The sequence below is a fragment of the Helianthus annuus genome, chromosome 13, assembly GCF_002127325.2.
Source record: "Helianthus annuus cultivar XRQ/B chromosome 13, HanXRQr2.0-SUNRISE, whole genome shotgun sequence".
Classification (NCBI taxonomy): Eukaryota; Viridiplantae; Streptophyta; class Magnoliopsida; order Asterales; family Asteraceae; genus Helianthus; species Helianthus annuus.
This window is the reverse complement of record NC_035445.2, coordinates 34016549-34034596: the sequence shown is the minus strand read 5'-3', so window position 1 is coordinate 34034596 and position 18048 is coordinate 34016549. Positions and strand designations below refer to the sequence as shown.

General features: G+C 39.1%; 1 long non-coding RNA gene across 1 annotated transcript; it reads left to right on the top strand.

Moving 5' to 3' along the window:
• The first annotated feature begins 14111 nt into the window (after positions 1-14111).
• On the top strand, positions 14112-15866 carry LOC118485602. Its single transcript, XR_004876996.1, has 3 exons — positions 14112-14346; positions 15256-15301; positions 15573-15866. It is a non-coding gene; the product is annotated as an uncharacterized LOC118485602 (long non-coding RNA).
• Positions 15867-18048: the final 2182 nt, after the last annotated feature.

Genomic DNA, 18048 nt, shown 5'->3' with positions numbered 1-18048 from the left:
GAAATAAATAGAGTTTTGGAAATAATTTGATAAAAAAGAAAATGACTCACATTGCAGATTTATACGGGCAAAGCTTAGCCTATTGATTATCCTGATAACCTAATTTAAATAACAATGCACACGAACCAGGTTAGTAACTAATACAACATTTACGACAACTCACGAGATCAAACCCTCACGATAAATGACAAAGTGCAATACTTAAACATCCATCGAATTAACGATGAATGACAAAGTATAAACCCTAATTTGAGCAGCACTTAAACATTTATCGGATAGTTTTAATCGATCGGACATTGAATTGTAACAGCGATCGAGTTAATACCCGGTATCGTAGCAGTACCTCACTATATGAATTTATGATTTTGAACAGCCTAACTTCGTTTTTGAAAGTTTTCGTCGACATGGAATGAAAGCCCCTGAGCTAGGCTATTTATAGCCTGAAAATAGGTTTTACGCGGCCCGCGTAAACCCACACATACATCTTACGCGGCCCGCGAGGCCGCCTAGTCTAGGCGTAGGTTTTATTGGTCATGAGTAGGTCCCCAGATGGTCAACACGTGGCCCCGGAATACTTATCCGGTCAAACTTAAGTTGACGCGGCCCGCGTAAACATACCTTATGTTTTACGGGGCCCGTCTGGAAACCTTAAAACTTATCCGGTTAGTTATCGAGTTGTAGCGGCCCGCGTAAGCCATAGGCTTATCCTTACGCGGCCCGCCTGAACCCAATTTTCTTGATTTTTCTTGATTTTTCATGAATAGTAGGGTTTCAAGGCCCGATTTTGTATTTATGGGTTATTTAGGGACATTTTTGAAGATCCTTACATCCTTCCCACCTTAATTAAAATCTCGTCCTCGAGATTTATTGAAATAAGTGAGGATACTTTCGCTTCATCTCTGATTCTAGCTCCCAAATATATTCAGGTCCTCTTTTTTAATCCCACTTGAATTTGACCAGTACTAGTCTTTTGTGCTTGAGAAATTTTACTTTTCTGTCTTCTATCTGCAGTGGCTTCTCTACAAATTTTAACCTTTCATTTACCTCTACATCTTGAAGAGGTACTACCAGGGATTCGTCTGATAGACACTTCTTGAGATTGGATACATGAAATACATCATGTACCCCAGCTAGTTCTTCTGGTAGTTGTAAACGATAAGCAACTGGTCCTATTCGTTGAATTACTGGAAATGGTCCTACGTACCTTGGACTCAGCTTTCCTTTCTTACCAAATCGTACGATTCCTTTCCAAGGAGAAACTTTTAAAAGTACCTTGTCTCTGACTTGAAACTCTAGCGGCTTGCGGCGATTGTCTGCATAGCTTTTCTGACGATCTCGAGCCGTTTTCAGTCTTTCTTTGATTTGAGTTATCTTGTCGGTGGTTTCTTGCACAATTTCAGGTCCTGATAGTTGATTTTCTCCTATTTCTGCCCAACAAACTGGAGTTCGGCACTTGCGTCCATACAGTGCTTCGAATGGGGCAGCTTCAATACATGAATGATAACTATTGTTATAGGAGAATTCAATTAAAGGTAGGTGATCATCCCAATTTCCACTGAAATCAATCACACATGCCCGGAGCATGTCTTCCAAAGTTTGTATCGTCCTTTCACTTTGTCCGTCTGTTTGTGGATGATATGCAGTACTTAAATTTAGTCGGGTTCCCATTGCTTCCTGAAAACTAGTCCAGAAATGGGAAGTGAAACGACTATCCCTATCCGATATAATGGAGAGCGGAACTCCATGTAAGGATACTACTTCGTCTACGTACAACTTTGCTAACCTTTCCATGCTAAAGGTCTCTTTCATGGGTAGAAAATGAGCTGATTTGGTTAATCGATCCACAATTACCGAAATCGCATCATTACCTTTTCTGGTTTTGGGTAACTTGAAAACAAAATCCATTGTTATGAGTTCCCATTTCCATACAGGCATTTCTAATTGTTGTAGTAGTCCTGAAGGTTTCTGATGTTCTGCCTTCACTTGTGAACAAGTTAGACACTTAGATACATATCTAGCTATGTCCTTTTTGATACCTATCCACCAGAAATTATTTCTTAAATCTTGATACATCTTATTGTTACCGGGATGCATGGTATACCTGGATTTATGTGCTTTTTCTAAAATTTTATCTCTTAATTCTCCTTGCTTAGGTACCCAAATTCTTTTCTTATGGAATCTCCAAATTCCATCATTTCCTTGCTCCAGTTCCTTTATATATCCTTTCATTCCTTCAGCATCGTCCTTGATTGCTGTTTCCTGAACTTTCTTCAATTGTTCCATTAAATCTAATTGCAAATTTAATCTAAGCATATGAACTCGTCGTTGCTTCTCATGATACTTACGACTTAAGGCATCTGCAACTACGTTCGCTTTTCCTTCATGGTACTGAATATCACAGTCGTAATTGTTATGAGTCAATTTCTGAGAATACATATCTTGATCAATATCCTGTTTCTAATTGTTTATTTGTGACCAGGATACTGGACGGGGATATTGCTAACATCCTGGGCGATATCCTGAGGTTGATTGAATTAACCACGTGCAGGTTAAAAGCTGGGGTTTGCTAACGGTCAGATGGACTTCTTCTCCTTAAGACTCGGGCAAAACAGTTGGGAGAAAGACGTTGAAGCTGGAAGATGTGGATTACAACGTTCACATGTGGAATATTCGCCGGATCCCGGAATAATAGGATAGTTGGTTGTTTTCTTTTTACTATAATTAGATTGATCGGATCAGATTAAGTCACATACACTCATTCACACACTTTGCTCTCTAGTCTCTAGCAATCATTACACACGAACACTTGTACTCAAATCTCATTGTAACACTTAGTTGATCCGTATCATATCCTACACTGTATCCTGAAGTTTGAAGCAATAAGAAGAACAAGGCAGCTGCGATTGTCAGCTCCCGAGGTTTTATGCCGGCGATCTAGATTGATCAAGGGCTTTCCTCGTACATCACGTGTCACCCTTTACTTTTCTGCTCATTGTTTGATCACAGATACAGCTCTATATCCTGAGCCGTATCCTGAATACTGTTTTTCTAAACAACTTAACCAACATATTTTCAACACACTTTTTAGCACACTACCTCACTTAACTAATTTGATCACTTAATTGCTTCGGTAATTTTTGACCAAAACAATTTGGCGCCCACCGTGGGGCAAGTGGTGCTCTCTTTACTAAAAATTTTTGTGAAATCGCTAATCAGCTTTCTGTTTTCAAAATTTTTTGCCACATTGTTTACAATGGCCTCAAGATCAAACATGAGCTCCTCCACTATGTCCGCTACGACTTCCGCTACTACCGGTTCGGTGCTTCCACCACCTCCTCCAAGGATGCCGGCTTCTTCACAACCTCAGGATGTTATCCCTACCCGGGGTGTTCAGGGATCTGCTCCCATTTTAGCCTCTAATGATGAAATTCTAACCTTGTTTGGAAGTGTGCAGGAACAAATGAGACAGCAGCAGGAAACTAACCAAATGCTGTTAAGAGAAATACAACTCTTAAAAGCTGGCTCGAGCAGATCCATCGAAGATATCGTCACTCCTCTACAACCCAGAACTTTGAACTTCAGTTCCGCAGTTTACACTTAGGATAACAGGGGGAATATTGTGCCCAGCCTTCCTCAGAATCATACTCCTGAAATACCCTCCTCGGTAGGATGTCAACCATGAGGAGCTCAGGATATGCTTCAGGATATGGGCAGAACCCTCAGACTGGTAACGTGTCTAATAATAATAATACTTGTTTTGGTCAAAAATCAGACAAGGATAATGCAACCAAACTCTCTGTTACGGGGTATGATGCTTGAATTGGTAAACAACAATGAGGATCACTCAGAAATGAATTGCACAAGTGACACAAAGATTTATACGAGGAAAAAGCCCTTGATCAATGAATGATCTCCGGCATAAAAAACCTCGGGTGATGGAAATTACCGATCACCAACTCAAATTAAACAATAGTTCTTTTACAACTTCGGATGATAGCGAGCTAAGTACAAGGATCACTATAGTGTATCGTGTAGAAATGTATGAAAAATGCTAAGTGTTTTTCCGAGAGCTGGTGAGTGCAATTGTACGAGTGTGTGTAGCCAAAAAATAGCCAAGTGTTCTAGAAATAGCTCGTTATCCCCTTTAAAAATAGAAAATATCTAGCCTAACTAACTGTCCGCATTTCGTGCCTTCTCCCCACGTTCTCCATAACGTTCACAATGGTCAAGCACGTGCAGAATTGAAGGGAATATGCTCCAGGAATATCGCCATGACCAAGTCCAAGCCGGTACTCCTGCAAAATAATACCGAATTCAAAGTAGACAATCATTAGTATAAGGATCCTTAGGATGATCCATGATCCTGAAGCACTTCTGAGGATCACTAAACGTCACAGAAGTAAGGATCACCAAACAGGATAACACTTGAGGATCACATGTCATTAAGAAATCCTCCCCTAACAATTGCCCCCAAAATATAAGGAGTAATATTGTAAATAAACAATTTGTATTTTATCGATCTTATCCGCAACAGACTAACGGATATATAGCCGTTAGAATCGAACTATCTGTTGCAATCCTGACGTCACTGAGGTGACTTACCCTGCAAATCATCATTACAAATTGGAGTTAGAGATAGGATCAATTCACATTTAAATCCAAGAGAAACTCCCTTTAAATTCTCATCCGAAGATCAATCAGGTATTCTCTTTTCCTCTTCTTCCTTCTCTTACTCTGCTTTTCTTTCTCTTCCATCATCTCGTCAAAAATGATGCTCTGAAACTCACCGGGCAAGGATCACAAGAAGAGCAGCCCCTTAAAGAGCCAAGGGATCATCAAAGATTCCGCAAAAGAACGCTGTTGTTTCACCGATCCACAAATTGATAGAATCCGCTATTGTTTTCCAGCGAACACCATTTTCAAATCCTGTGATCCCACTGCTTTAAGCAATTATGTCTCTGAAACTTGGATTGCCTTTCCTGTTACCCCGTTCACCATAGGGTATACCTATCCTTTTCCAGCCTTTACCCAATCCTTCTTCTCTCTTACTGGCATTTCTTACATCCAAGCTATGCCAATGATCTGGAGGGTTTTATATACCCTTGAAAGGATCATTGAGCAGGAAGGGATTGATCTAGGAATGTCGAAGTTGGCTGAGATGTATGATCTGACTACGTTTGGATCCCACCGATATTTGTTTAAACGAAAACCTGGTGAAGAACACCCCATTTTTAAAGCCACCAAGAACGATACAAACTGGAAACGACGCTTTTTCTTTATCAGAAGAGACTCTATCCCAAACGGAAAGGATCTACCCAGGGAGTGGTCCACCCATGGTAGGATAGAGGATCCTGAGAAGGATCACCAGATAATCTTGCTTCTGTATAAGGATCACTAACCCCCTTCTGATTTATGTTATGCAGATGTCACTGTTTCATACCTCATACCATCCCCTGCTACCAAGGAAAGGCTTGCTGCTTTTAGAAGACTCAGTCCTGAAACAAGATCATTCAAGACAATCACCCAGGATTCACAAGAGGTATCCTCAGGCTCAGTTACCATGTCAAGTAAGTATCCTGCTTTTTGTATAGTTAAAAACTTAAATAAATAGTTAAATAGAAATAGGATAAGGATACTTATCTTGCTTTGATTGTGCAGGTGCTGGAAAAGCTTCAAAATCTGCCTCCAAGTTCAGCGTGACCGATCTGGACAACGTACGATCCACCAAGAAGAAGCTTCCTGCTAGCCCAACTGCTTCGATCCCCAAGGCACCCACTAAAGGAAGGGGATGCAAGAAAAGAAAAGCCTCTAAAGCTGAGGATCTGCAAGGTCTGCCTCTGATCCGCCACCAGTTCCTTGAATACTTCAACGATGTAAGGATCATTGTCCCTACTTAGGTATCCAGCTTATTTGAGGATCACCTGGTCTTGAACTGTACTTTATCTTCTTTGCAGAAATTTGCCGAGATTGAAGACTACATTGGGCATGTTGAGGAACAGGACAAGAAGATTGCTGACCTCCAACAAGTCGCATTGCTCAAGGATCTTAAGATTGCTGACCTCCAAAAAGACCTCCAAAATGCCAAAGCTGAAACAACCAAGGTTCTGATCAATGCTGATTACGAGAAGCATAAGATCACCCAGGATGCTAAAGTCTCTGCAGCCATAGCTATGTACAAGACCAAATTGCAGATGGCCTTGGAAGCTCAGGATCCTGACTTCGACAGGAGCAACTGGGATGTAGAAGGCTGGAAGGCGAGGCTGGCTGAGCTGGACGAGGAGGAGGAGGCTGAGGAGATCCTAACAATCGAGGCTGGAGGCAGTGGCAAGGATCATGGTGGTGAAGCTAGTGGAGCTGGAGATGGTGATGCAGCGAAGGTGTAGACTGCATGATTGGGCGATGATGGACACTTCTAGACATAGCCGGAGCCCAATTTTTTAGGTTTGGTGATAGTTCTTTTGTGGTTATGATGTTTTTAAAACAATTATGGTCTGTATTTGAACAATAGTTTTAGGGTTAAGGATCTAGGATCCTTTGGACAATAGGTAGGATTACAAATGGTGGAGGGATCCTCTGTTTGGGGGATGAAGCCATTGTGATCCTGCCGCCTTATATTTCCAGCATTTGCTATAACCGCATAAACAATGGACACCCGTTGCCAACCCATGTGGACGGGCCACGTTTTGCTGGTAGAAACGTGGGTTGGCAATTTTGACAACTTTTGACGGTTAAACTTTTGTTAATAAAATAACTTTAATCTTTTTTGGCTTATCTTATGTTGTTATCCTTGTACATCCTTTTAATTTTCAATTGTTTTGATATACACTTGTCTAAATAAGAAAAGTCGAACAAATTAGATAAAAAAATATTTAGGATGTGATCCAGGATCAAATTTCCTATAGTTGAAAAATTCCAAAAAGTAGTATATTTTAAGGATCATAAGTTCAGTTGTCAAAGTACAAGGGTTATTCAAATAAACAATGAATAAAATCAAAATAGTTAAGGATCATACCTGAGGATCCAAGTTAGGATCCTAACCCTTAATACTATAACCAGGATAACCATAAGACAAACCTTAGTAAGAAGTAAGGATCAAGGATCCTTGGTTGTTTAACTTCAAAGACCTAAAATAGAATATAACTTGGGACTAAGCCAATATAAGATAAAAGTTAGCAACTGGGGACAAGCCCAAAGGATAACTGGGGACAAGCCCAAGGATAACTGGGGACAAGCCCAAGGATAACTGGGGACAAGCCCAAGGATCATGTGTAAACTGGAGTATGGCCCTAACTGGCGACTATCCAAACTTAGTGACATGAAAATGCCAAAACCTTAGCTAACGTGAAAACGTTAGAAACCTTAGGAACGGATGTATAGTACGTCTACCATTATACGTAGGATCCTAGGTATAGCCAGTACAATGGAATTATCAGCCCTTAAAGCGAGTACTGGTCCCACTGCCATGAACTATACCAGGATCATCGTGCGCTACTGGCGGAACTGGGGTCAAGCCCAAATAACTGGGGTCAAACCCAGGTAACTGGTTGCTTTTGTGGATAACCATCCTTTCGCTAAGGATACCTGAACCTTCAAAACTCAGAATCACGTGAAAGGTGGATAAAGGATGCAGGATCCTTATCCTTATGTGAGAAAGTAAGAAAATGAAATAGTTTGAGATTAGAAGGTTACCAAAATAAGGATCATCTGCGCTCTAGGGATCCTTCAAGGATACTTATGATGTGAGGATCACGGATTCTGCTCACATGAAGTATTTCTTCAAATGGACAACATTCCAGGCTCTAGGTAGCAAATCACCTTCCATTGTTAGCAATCGATATGCCCCCTTTCCTGCCTCAGCTTCAATCAAGTAAGGGCCTTCCCATTTTGGTGCCAACTTTCCATCAGCAGGATTGGTGGTATTTTGAAATGCTTTCCTTAACACCATATCACCAATTTGGAACTTCCTGATCCTGACATTTTTGTTGTAAGCACCAGCCATTCTTTGTTGATAACTGGCCATCCTTATCCTAGCCAGATCCCTGATTTCTTCTATAGTATCTATTTTGGTTAAAAATTAGACAAGGATAATGCAACCAAACTCTCTGTTAAGGGTTATGATGCTTGAATTGGTAAACAACAATGAGGATCACTCAGAAATGTTTTACACAAGTGACACAATGATTTGTACGAGGAAAAAGCCCTTGATCAATGAATGATCTCCGGCATAAAAAACCTCGGGTGATGGAAACTACCGATCACCAACTCAAATTAAACAATAATTCTTTACAACTTTGGATGATAGCGAGCTAGGTACAATGATCACTATAGTGTATCGTGTAGAAATGTGTGAAAATTGCTAAGTGTTTTGCTGTAAGCTATTGAGTGCAGTTATACGAGTGTGTGTAGCCAAAAATTAGCCAAGTGTTCTAAAAACTAGCTCGCTACCCCTTTAAAAATAGAAGTTAACTAAGCTAACTAACATCCCGCAATTTGTGCCTTCTCCCCACGTTCTCCACAACGTCCATTTCCAGTCAAGCACGTGCAGAATAACCGTGGAATATTCTTTAGGGACGTTACCAAGACTAAGTCCAAGCTGTTACTCCTGCAAAACAATACCGAATTCAAAGTGAACAATCGTTAGTATAAGGATCCTTAGGATGATCCATGATCCTGATCCTGAAACACTTCTAAGGATCACCATCTGTCACAGAAGTAAGGATCACTAAACAGGATAACACATGAGGATCACGGGTCATTAGAAAATCCTCCCCTAATAATTGCATCCAAAGTATAAGGAGTAATTATGTAAAATAAGCGAGTTATATTTTGTTGATCTTATCCGCAACTTACTAACGGATATATAGCCGTTTAATATTGAACTATCCGTTGTAATCCTGACGTCACAGAAGTGACTACCCTGCAAGATCATGATTATAAATAGGAGTTAGAGATAGGATCAGTTTGCATTTAAATCTTAGAGAAACTCCCTTTATAATCTCATCCGAAGATCAATTAGGTACTCTCTCTTCATCTTCTTCCTTCTCTTACTCTGTTTTATTTCTTTTACCATCACTTCGTACAAAATGATGCTCCGGAACTCTCCCGCTAAGGATCACCAGAAAAACAGCCCATTGAAAAGTCAGGGAATCATCAAAGATTCCGCAAAGGAACGCTGTTGTTTCACTGATCCACAGATCGATAGAATCCGGCACTGCTTTCCGGCGAACACCTTCTTTAAACCTTTTGATCCCACTGCTCTGAGTGATCATATTTCTGAAAATTGGGTTGCCTTTCCTGTTACACCATTCACCATAGGCTATACCTATCCTTTTCCGGCCTTTACCCAATCCTTCTTCTCTCTTACTGGCATTTCTTATATCCAAGCCATGCCAATGATCTGGAGGGTTTTGCATACCCTTGAGAGGATCATTGAGCAGGAGGGGATTGACCTAGGAATGTCAGAATTGGCCAAGATGTATGATCTCACTACCTTTGGATCCCACCGATACTTGTTCAAACGTAAGCCTGGTGAAGAACACCCAATTTTTAAAGCCACCAAGAACGACACCAATTGGAAACGGCGTTTCTTCTTCGTCAAAAGAGATTCTATCCCCAACGGAAAGAATCTACCAAGGAAATGGGCCACCCATGGTTGGATAGAGGATCCCGAGAAGGATCACCAGACAGTCTTCTTTTTGTATAAGGATCACTGACACCCTTTATTTTTTGTTATACAGCTGTTACCGTCTCATATCTCATAGCATCTCCTGTCACTGAGGAACGACTCGCTGCTTTCAGAAGACTTGGTCCTGAAACAAGATCATTCAAGACAATCACCCAGGATTCACAAGAGGTATCCTCAGGCTCATTCACCATGTCAAGTAAGTATCCTGTTTAAAAATTTAAATAACTAGTTAAATAGAAATAGGATAAGGATACTTATCTTGCTTTGATTGTGCAGGTGCTGGAAAAGCTTATAAATCTGCTTCTAAGTTCAGTGTGACCGATCTGGATAACGTCCGATCCTCCAAGAAAAAGCTTCCTGCTAGCCCAACTGCTTCAATCCCCAAGGCACCCTCCAAAGGAAGGGGAGGCAAGAAAAGAAAAGCCTCTGAGGCTGAGGATCTGCAAGGACTGTCTCTGATCTGCCACCAATTCCTCGAGTACTTCAACGATGTAAGGATCAGTATCCCTGTCTGTATATCCTGATTGTTTGAGGATCACCTCGTCTTGAACTGTTCTTTATCCTCTTTGCAGAAATTTGCTGAGATTGAAGACTATGTGGGGAACGTTGAGGAGCAGGATAGGAAGATTGCTGACCTCCAACAAGTTGCACTGCTCAAGGATCTCAAGATTGCCGACCTCCAAAAAGACCTCCAGAATGCCAAAAATGAGACAGCCAAGGTGTTGATCAATGCTGACTACGAAAAGCATGAGATCACCCAGGATGCCAAAGTCTCTGCTGCCATTGCGATGTATAAGACAAAACTGCAGATGGCCTTGGAAGCTCAGGATCCCGACTTTGATAGGAGCACCTGGGATGTGGAAGGCTAGAGGGCAAGGTTGGCTGAGCTGGACGATGAGGAGGAAGCTGAGGAGATCCTGACGATTGAGGCTGGAAGCAGTGGCAAGGATCATGGTGGTGAAGCCAGTGGAACCGGAGGTGGTGATGCAGCGAAGGTGTAAGCTGCATGATTGGGCAATGATGGACATTTCTAGACATAGCCAGAGCCCAATTTTTTAGTTTTGATGGTTGTTTTTGTTGAACAATGGTTGGTTTGTATTTGAACAATAGCTTTAGGGTTAAGGATCCAGGATCCTTTGGACAATAGGTAGGATTACAAATGGTGGAGGGATCCTCTGTTTGGGGAATGAAGCCATTGTGATCCTGCCGCTTTTATTACCTGCATGCTATGACCGCACAAACAATGGACACCCGTTGCCAACCCATGTGGACGGGCCACGTTTTGCTGGTAGAAACGTGGGTTGGCAATTTTGACTACTTTTGATGGTTAATCCTATGTTAATAAAATAACTTTAACCTTTTTTGGCTTAGCTCTTGTGTTGTTATCCTTTAATTTTCAGTTGTACTGATATACACTTGTTTGAATAAGAAAAGTTGAGCAAATTAGATAAAGATATTTAGGATATGATCCAGGATCAAATATCCTATAGTTGAAAAATTCTGGAAAGTAGTATGATTTAAGGATCATCAGTTTAGTTGTCAAAGTATAAGGGTTATTCAAATTAATAATAAATAAAATCAAAATAGTTAAGGATCATACCTGAGGATCCAAGTTAGGATCCTAGTCCTTAATACCATAACCAGGATAACTGTGAGGCAAACCTTAGTAAGAAGTAAGGATCAAGGATCCTTGGTTGTTTAGCTTCAAAGACCTGAAATAGAACATGACTTGAGACTAAGCCAATGTAAAAGTTAGCAACTGGGGACAAGCCCAAAGGATAACTGGGGACAAGCCCAAAGGATAACAGGGGACAAGCCCAAGGATCGTTTGTAAACTGGAGTATGGCCCTAACTGGCGACTATCCAAACTTAGTGGCATGAAAATGCCAAAACCTTAGCTAACGTGAAAACGTTAGAAACCTTAGGAACAGATGTATGGTACGTCTACCATTATACGTAGGATCCTAGGTATAGCCAGTACAATGGAATTATCAGCCCCTAAAGCGAGTACTGGTCCCACTGCCATGAACTATACCAGGATCATCATGCGCTACAGGCAGAACTGGGGTCAAGCCCAAATAACTGGGGTCAAACCCAAGTGACTGGTTGCTTTTGTGGATAACCATCCTTTTGCTAAGGATACCTGAACTTTCAAAACTCAGAATCACGTGAGAAGTGGATAAAGGATGCAGGATCCTTATCCTTAGGTGAGAAAGTAAGGAAATGCAATAGTTTGAGATTAGGATGTTTACCAAAGTAAGGATCATCTGTGCTTTAAGGATCCTTCAAGGATACTCATGATGTAAGGATCATCTGTTCTATAAGGATCCTATTCGCATGAAATATTTCTTCAAGTGGACAACATTCCAGGCTCTTGGTAGCAAATCACCTTCCATTGTTAGCAATCGATATGCCCCCTTTCCTGCCTCAGCTTCAAATAAGTAGGGTCCTTCCCATTTTGGTGCCAACTTTCCATCAGCAGGATTGGTGGTATTTTGAAATGCTTTCCTTAGTACCATATCACCAACTTGGAATTTTCTGATCCTAACATTTTTGTTGTAAGCACCAGCCATTCTTTGTTGATAACTGGCCATCCTTATCCTAGCCAGATCCCTTATTTCTTCTATAGTATCCAGGTCTTGAACCAAATTTTCGTCATTTTCCTCAGGATCACGAATACTTGTTCTAGCAGTTGGGACCACCATTTCTGTAGGGATCACTGATTCTGCCCCAAATACCAAAGAGAATGGAGTCTGGCCTGTAGCATTCTTGGGGGTTGTCCTATCAGCCCAAAGCACATAAGGTAACTCTTCTGCCCATTTCCCTTTCTTGGATCCAAGCTTCTTCTTCAAATTGTTGATGATGATCTTATTGGATGATTCTGCCTGACCATTAGCTTGTGGGTGGACTGGTGTTGATGTTATCATCTTAATCCCCAGCTGTCACAAAAGTTAGTAGTTCTGCCCCCAATAAATTGGGAACCATTATCACATATAATCTCAGAAGGGATACCAAATCTAGTAATAATATTTCTTTTAATGAAGGATATAACTTCCTTTTCTCTGACTTGGGCAAAAGCTTCAGCCTCTATCCACTTGGAGAAGTAATCAGTCATCGCAAGCATGAACACTTTTCCACCAGGTGCCTTAGGAAGCTTACTAACTATATCCATCCCCCATCTCATAAATGGCCAAGAGGAGGATATAGGATGCAAAAATTCAGCTGGTTGGTGAAGGATATTGCTGTGTCTCTGACAAGGATCATACTTCTTAGCATACTCCACAGCATCTTTCTTCCACTACTAGAAAATAGGCCTAATGCAACTTTATAAAGGAAACCTTTTATAAACCAGTTGCATTTGACTCTAATGCAACTTCTTTGAACATAAAGGTTGCATTAGAATATCTTATGTAGCCTTTTTCATAAAAAGTTACAAAACCATATTGAATTTGCAACCTTTTTACTCAAAAGTTGCAATTAGTACTAAAAACTGCAACCTTTTTCTTGAAAGACTGCACATTTTATTGGAATTTGCAACTTTTGTTACAAAGTTGCATGGGTCGTGCAAGTGATTTATAAATATCGCAAAGAATGCCATCCCAATTTTAAGCTCTAAATTGACCCAACAAAGTCTATCACAGTCCATTAAATGTTATATGATCATTACGGTCCGTCATTTAAAACTATCAAGAGCATGGTCCCGTTCAGGGCTGGCTCTTGGGCCGACGAACCTGTGCTGTCGCCTAAGACCCAATTTTTTAAAGAGCCCGAAAAGTTTTCACAAGATTTTATATATATATATGTTAAATTATATATTTAGTATATACATCTATTTATTATGTAAAAAAGTATTGGTAGTGGAGTGAAGAAAAAAACATCTGAATGAGGTTTCAAGTTCAAGTCTCCTCCACCAAGGTTTTATTTTTTTAATTCATTTTCCCTTAACCATAATATTGGGCCCTAATCTTTTTGTCGCCTGAGGCCTAAATTTTTTTGAGAATTCTATGGGACGACTCTGGTCTCGTTTGGTTAATGGTAAACTATAACCAAACAACATAATCATAGTCAAACTTAATCCAGTCTGGTTTAATTGAAATATGCAAATACTGATTTAGTTCACAAACAAAACTTATGCGAAAATAAAAAATATAAAACAATATTTTCATTATTTATAAATAATATTTTTTTACCATAGCTAAATAAAAAAATACATATTAAAACCATAATCTTCATTCTAAAACAACGTTTTATAACTTCTATAATGAATAGGTATGATATAAACTAAATAATGATTTTATTTTTCTATAATGGATAGGTATGATATAAACTAATAATGATTTTATTTAGTTTCCGCATCAAATCCTAAACACATATTTTGTTCCCAAAAATTTTAAATTCCCTCTCATTCTCACTTTTAGAATTGGAAGTCATCTCCCCCCATCAGTCCACCACCCACCCGATCGGTTCTTTCCCACAACCTCCATCGATCATCTCATTCAATCCATTCCGATCCCCCACACCTGATACCCAACCAGATCCATCGTAATCGCGGCTGAGTGACCGACGAACCACCACTGCACCACCAGACGACCCCTCATAATCGCTCGATCGGATCCTTTTTCACGACTCCTCGCTTCAGTTCTCACTTCAGCCCTGAGCAGGTACGTTTTCTTTTCCATCAAGCAATCTTGCTTCAATCAGATTTAGGGTTTTAATTAAATTGTTGAATTCGGTTGTAATTTTAGGGGTAGATGTGTGTTTGACTGATTGAGGGGGTATATCGTGTTACACGAATTTCAGATGGTTTTAACAGAAGAAACACTTGTAATTACTAAATTGAAAATAGTATCTTCAATGAATTTTAAAAGAACTCAATGATCAAATTTAGAAAAGAGCAGAGGTGAGAGGAGATGGAAGATTAAGGGCATATTTTTGGGTAAATTTAGTTTTGGTTACTCATGTAATTTATATAAACGAGTCCCATATATAAACGGAGCTCAGAATAAGTTACTGGTAGTTAAAATGCGTAGAAAATCCAAAGAGTGGCATCTTTTACATCAGGTTTGTATGTGTAGCATGTAGAAGGGCTTGTCTTAGAAAAGAAGTCATGTTCTTTAGGTGATCTACTCTTGTCTTTTGGCCTCGGCATGATGCATTAGTTCACGTAACAGTTGTTGGTGTTATTGTTGCTACTTCAATTTGTTGATCATTAAATTTCTGATTGAGTACTGTTGTTAACACCTTTGGACTGAAGTTATTGGTTTTGTGGGAATTAATATGCGGCTCTAAACATTGGAACAAGTTGGATTAGTTGTTAGACAATTTAGATTTATATGAGGATTTTGAGTATATTATTCGCATTAGGACGGCAAATATGAGAAGGGGAGCATAAAGATCAAAAAAATATATCAAAAACCCCTGAGGGCCTCGGAATCGTTTTTTGGCATTTCACCTCGAGGCGTACACCTCAACCGTTTTTTAAAACCATGCACACAATTATGTAAGGTATGTTAAAAACTACTAACAAACACATGAAATGTGAATATTAATCTTGGTTATTATTTGTACAGGTTTTAGAAGGAAGCTACTTATTGGCTGCAAGTGATAAATAATCAGGTTTCATTGTTAACCGATTTGTGAACTGAATTTAGTCTTAAATAAATTTAAAATGAAGATATATGAAACTATTTTTTAGTAATATAAATCAAGCTTAAATGTTATCATAAAGTTGCATGATGTGTTCCATTGACATCAGTATCATAGCGTTTTGGGAAAAATGTAGTGGTAATTTTCTAGACAATGTCTCTGTTACTAGTATTTGTTTGTTATTTAGAGTTATCGCTTTACGTACTTGATTAGCTGACTTGTATTATTATGGTGTGTGTAGGAGCGTTGTTGCCATGTCAAGGAAATGTATATGTCTTAAAATATTGCACACAACTGGTCAAGAAAGTTTTGCTAGGATACATGCAGAGATGGTAATACGTCTTTGTTTTGCCTGCAATTTGTGTTTTTTATTGTTCCATATGCCGTTATTTTTAGTGATGTTTATGTTAGATTGTTATCATAAATTCAGAAAAAAAAATCATTGCCTATACAAGGATTTTTCTACTTTAACCAAGTATACACGTAAAAGAATACAAGGACATGTATATTTTGATACAGATGATCACACGACAAGGAAAATTGTAAGTTTGTATTTCGATGTCACATGTTTTTTTATACTAAATTAGACATGCATATTTTAACATTCACCCATCGCATGATTTCAGGTATATAAAATGGTTTTGACAATGTTTTCTTAATATTACTTTTGTACAATATTGCATGCACAGATGATCAAGCCTAGCTATAGAGGATGGCAGCACTGTGTTAAATCCTTTATTGGTTGTAATGAATGAAGAGAACTATGGATATCTCTGATTATTTGGTAGAGATGGTGCTTACACATCATACATGATTCCAGAGGGGGTGATGGAATTAATCAAAGCAAACGTTGAAGTTGAGAAAAACCCGAAATGCACAAAAAGATTGAAGAAGATCATGAAAGAAAAAAAAGACAAGCTCAAACCTATGCGGAAAGATATTGACGACCAGCGACAACTTGAAAGCTATTACGCGGAAGGTAATGAAACAACTACGAGTTGGAGATCAAGATGACTAGATTGTTTTCATTATTCTTTTATTATTGTAATTGATTAATACTTTGCGTTGACTATATTGTTATTTGAGTTTGGACAAATATGTTAAAAGTACACTATTTCGCTATTAATGATATTTGTATTATTATTGTTTTGGCGTATTTGCGATCGAATGCATATTAATTAATAGCAATTGAATTCAGGTTGCAGAGTTACATTTGAGTGAAAAAAGGTTGCATTTTATTTAAACATGGTTGCGTTTTTGTAAATAAACTAAAATAAAAGTTGCATTTAAGTATAGAAAAGGTTGCATTTTTGTAACAGAACTATAATAAAAGTTGCATTTTAGTATTATAAAAGTTGCATTAGAATGTATAAAGGTTGCATACTAAAAAGGTTGCATTTTAATAGTAAATGCAACACTTTCAAAAAAGGTTGTATTAGCTCCCAAAAAGGTTGCATTAGGTCTAATGCAACTACTTCTAATGCAGTCCCGATAAAAGGTTGCATCAGGCGTAATGCAACCTTTTTAAGGCCTAACGCAACGTTTTAATGGGGTTGCAATAGCTTCATTTTCTTGTAGTGTTCATAGTTGGCCAGTAGTATCCTGTTCTCAGGATCCTTGAGAATAATGCCCTGCTCCCAGTATGGTTTCCACAATCTCCTTCATGGAAGTCTTTTAAAACTTCTTGGATTTCAGGATCCTCAATGCATCTTAAATATGGTCCTGCAAGAGATCGCTTATACAACATATTATTTAAAATTGTGAATTGAGATACCTTAATTTTGAAAGCCCTAGGGTTTTCTCCTGTTGGAATCTCTCCATGTTGCAAGTATTTCATGATTGGGGGGATCCATGATCCTGAATGAGATTGAGTATCCTCACTAGGGATAATTACAGAATCCTCTCCTATTTCCATAGCCACATGATCCTCGATAGCAGGAGCTAGGATATGGATAATGGGGATACTTATATCTTCCGGGATCTTCAAGGATGATCCTAAATTAGCCAATGCATCAGCTTCTGTATTTTCTTCCCTTGGTACATGTGTCAAACTAAAGGAAACAAAAGAGAGTGCTAATTCTTTGACTATATCCAAATATTTGGTTAGCTTTTCACCTTTAACAGCATAGGATCCATTAAAGTGATTAGTGATTAATAATGAATCTACATGTACCTCAAGATACCTGATCCTCATATGCTTAGCAATTTGCAAACCAGCTATCAAGGCTTCATATTCAGCCTCATTGTTAGTAGTTTGAAACTCACAAGCTATAGAGTGGGGTATTATGTCCCCCTGTGGCGATTTTAGTAGTATCCCAAGCCCTGTGCCTTTGACATTTGAGGATCCATCAGTATAGAGTATCCAAGGATCCTTGGTCTCTTCTAGGTGCTGGACTTCTAATTCAGCTTCCTTTTGCAAATCACTACTGAAATCTGCCACAAAATCAGCTAATGCCTGGGATTTAATGGCTGTCCTGGGCTCATATCTTATATCATATGCACTGAGCTTCACTGCCCACTTAGCCATCCTTCCTGACATTTCAGGTTTCCTGAGTACATTCTTAACTGGAAAATTAGTTTTAACAATAATGGCATGAGTTTCAAAATAATGTCTTAATTTAGTAGATGCCATAATTAATGCAAGGATAAGTTTTTCTAGGTGTGAATACCTGGATTCAGCATCAAGTAAACTCTTACTTACATAATAGACAGGATGT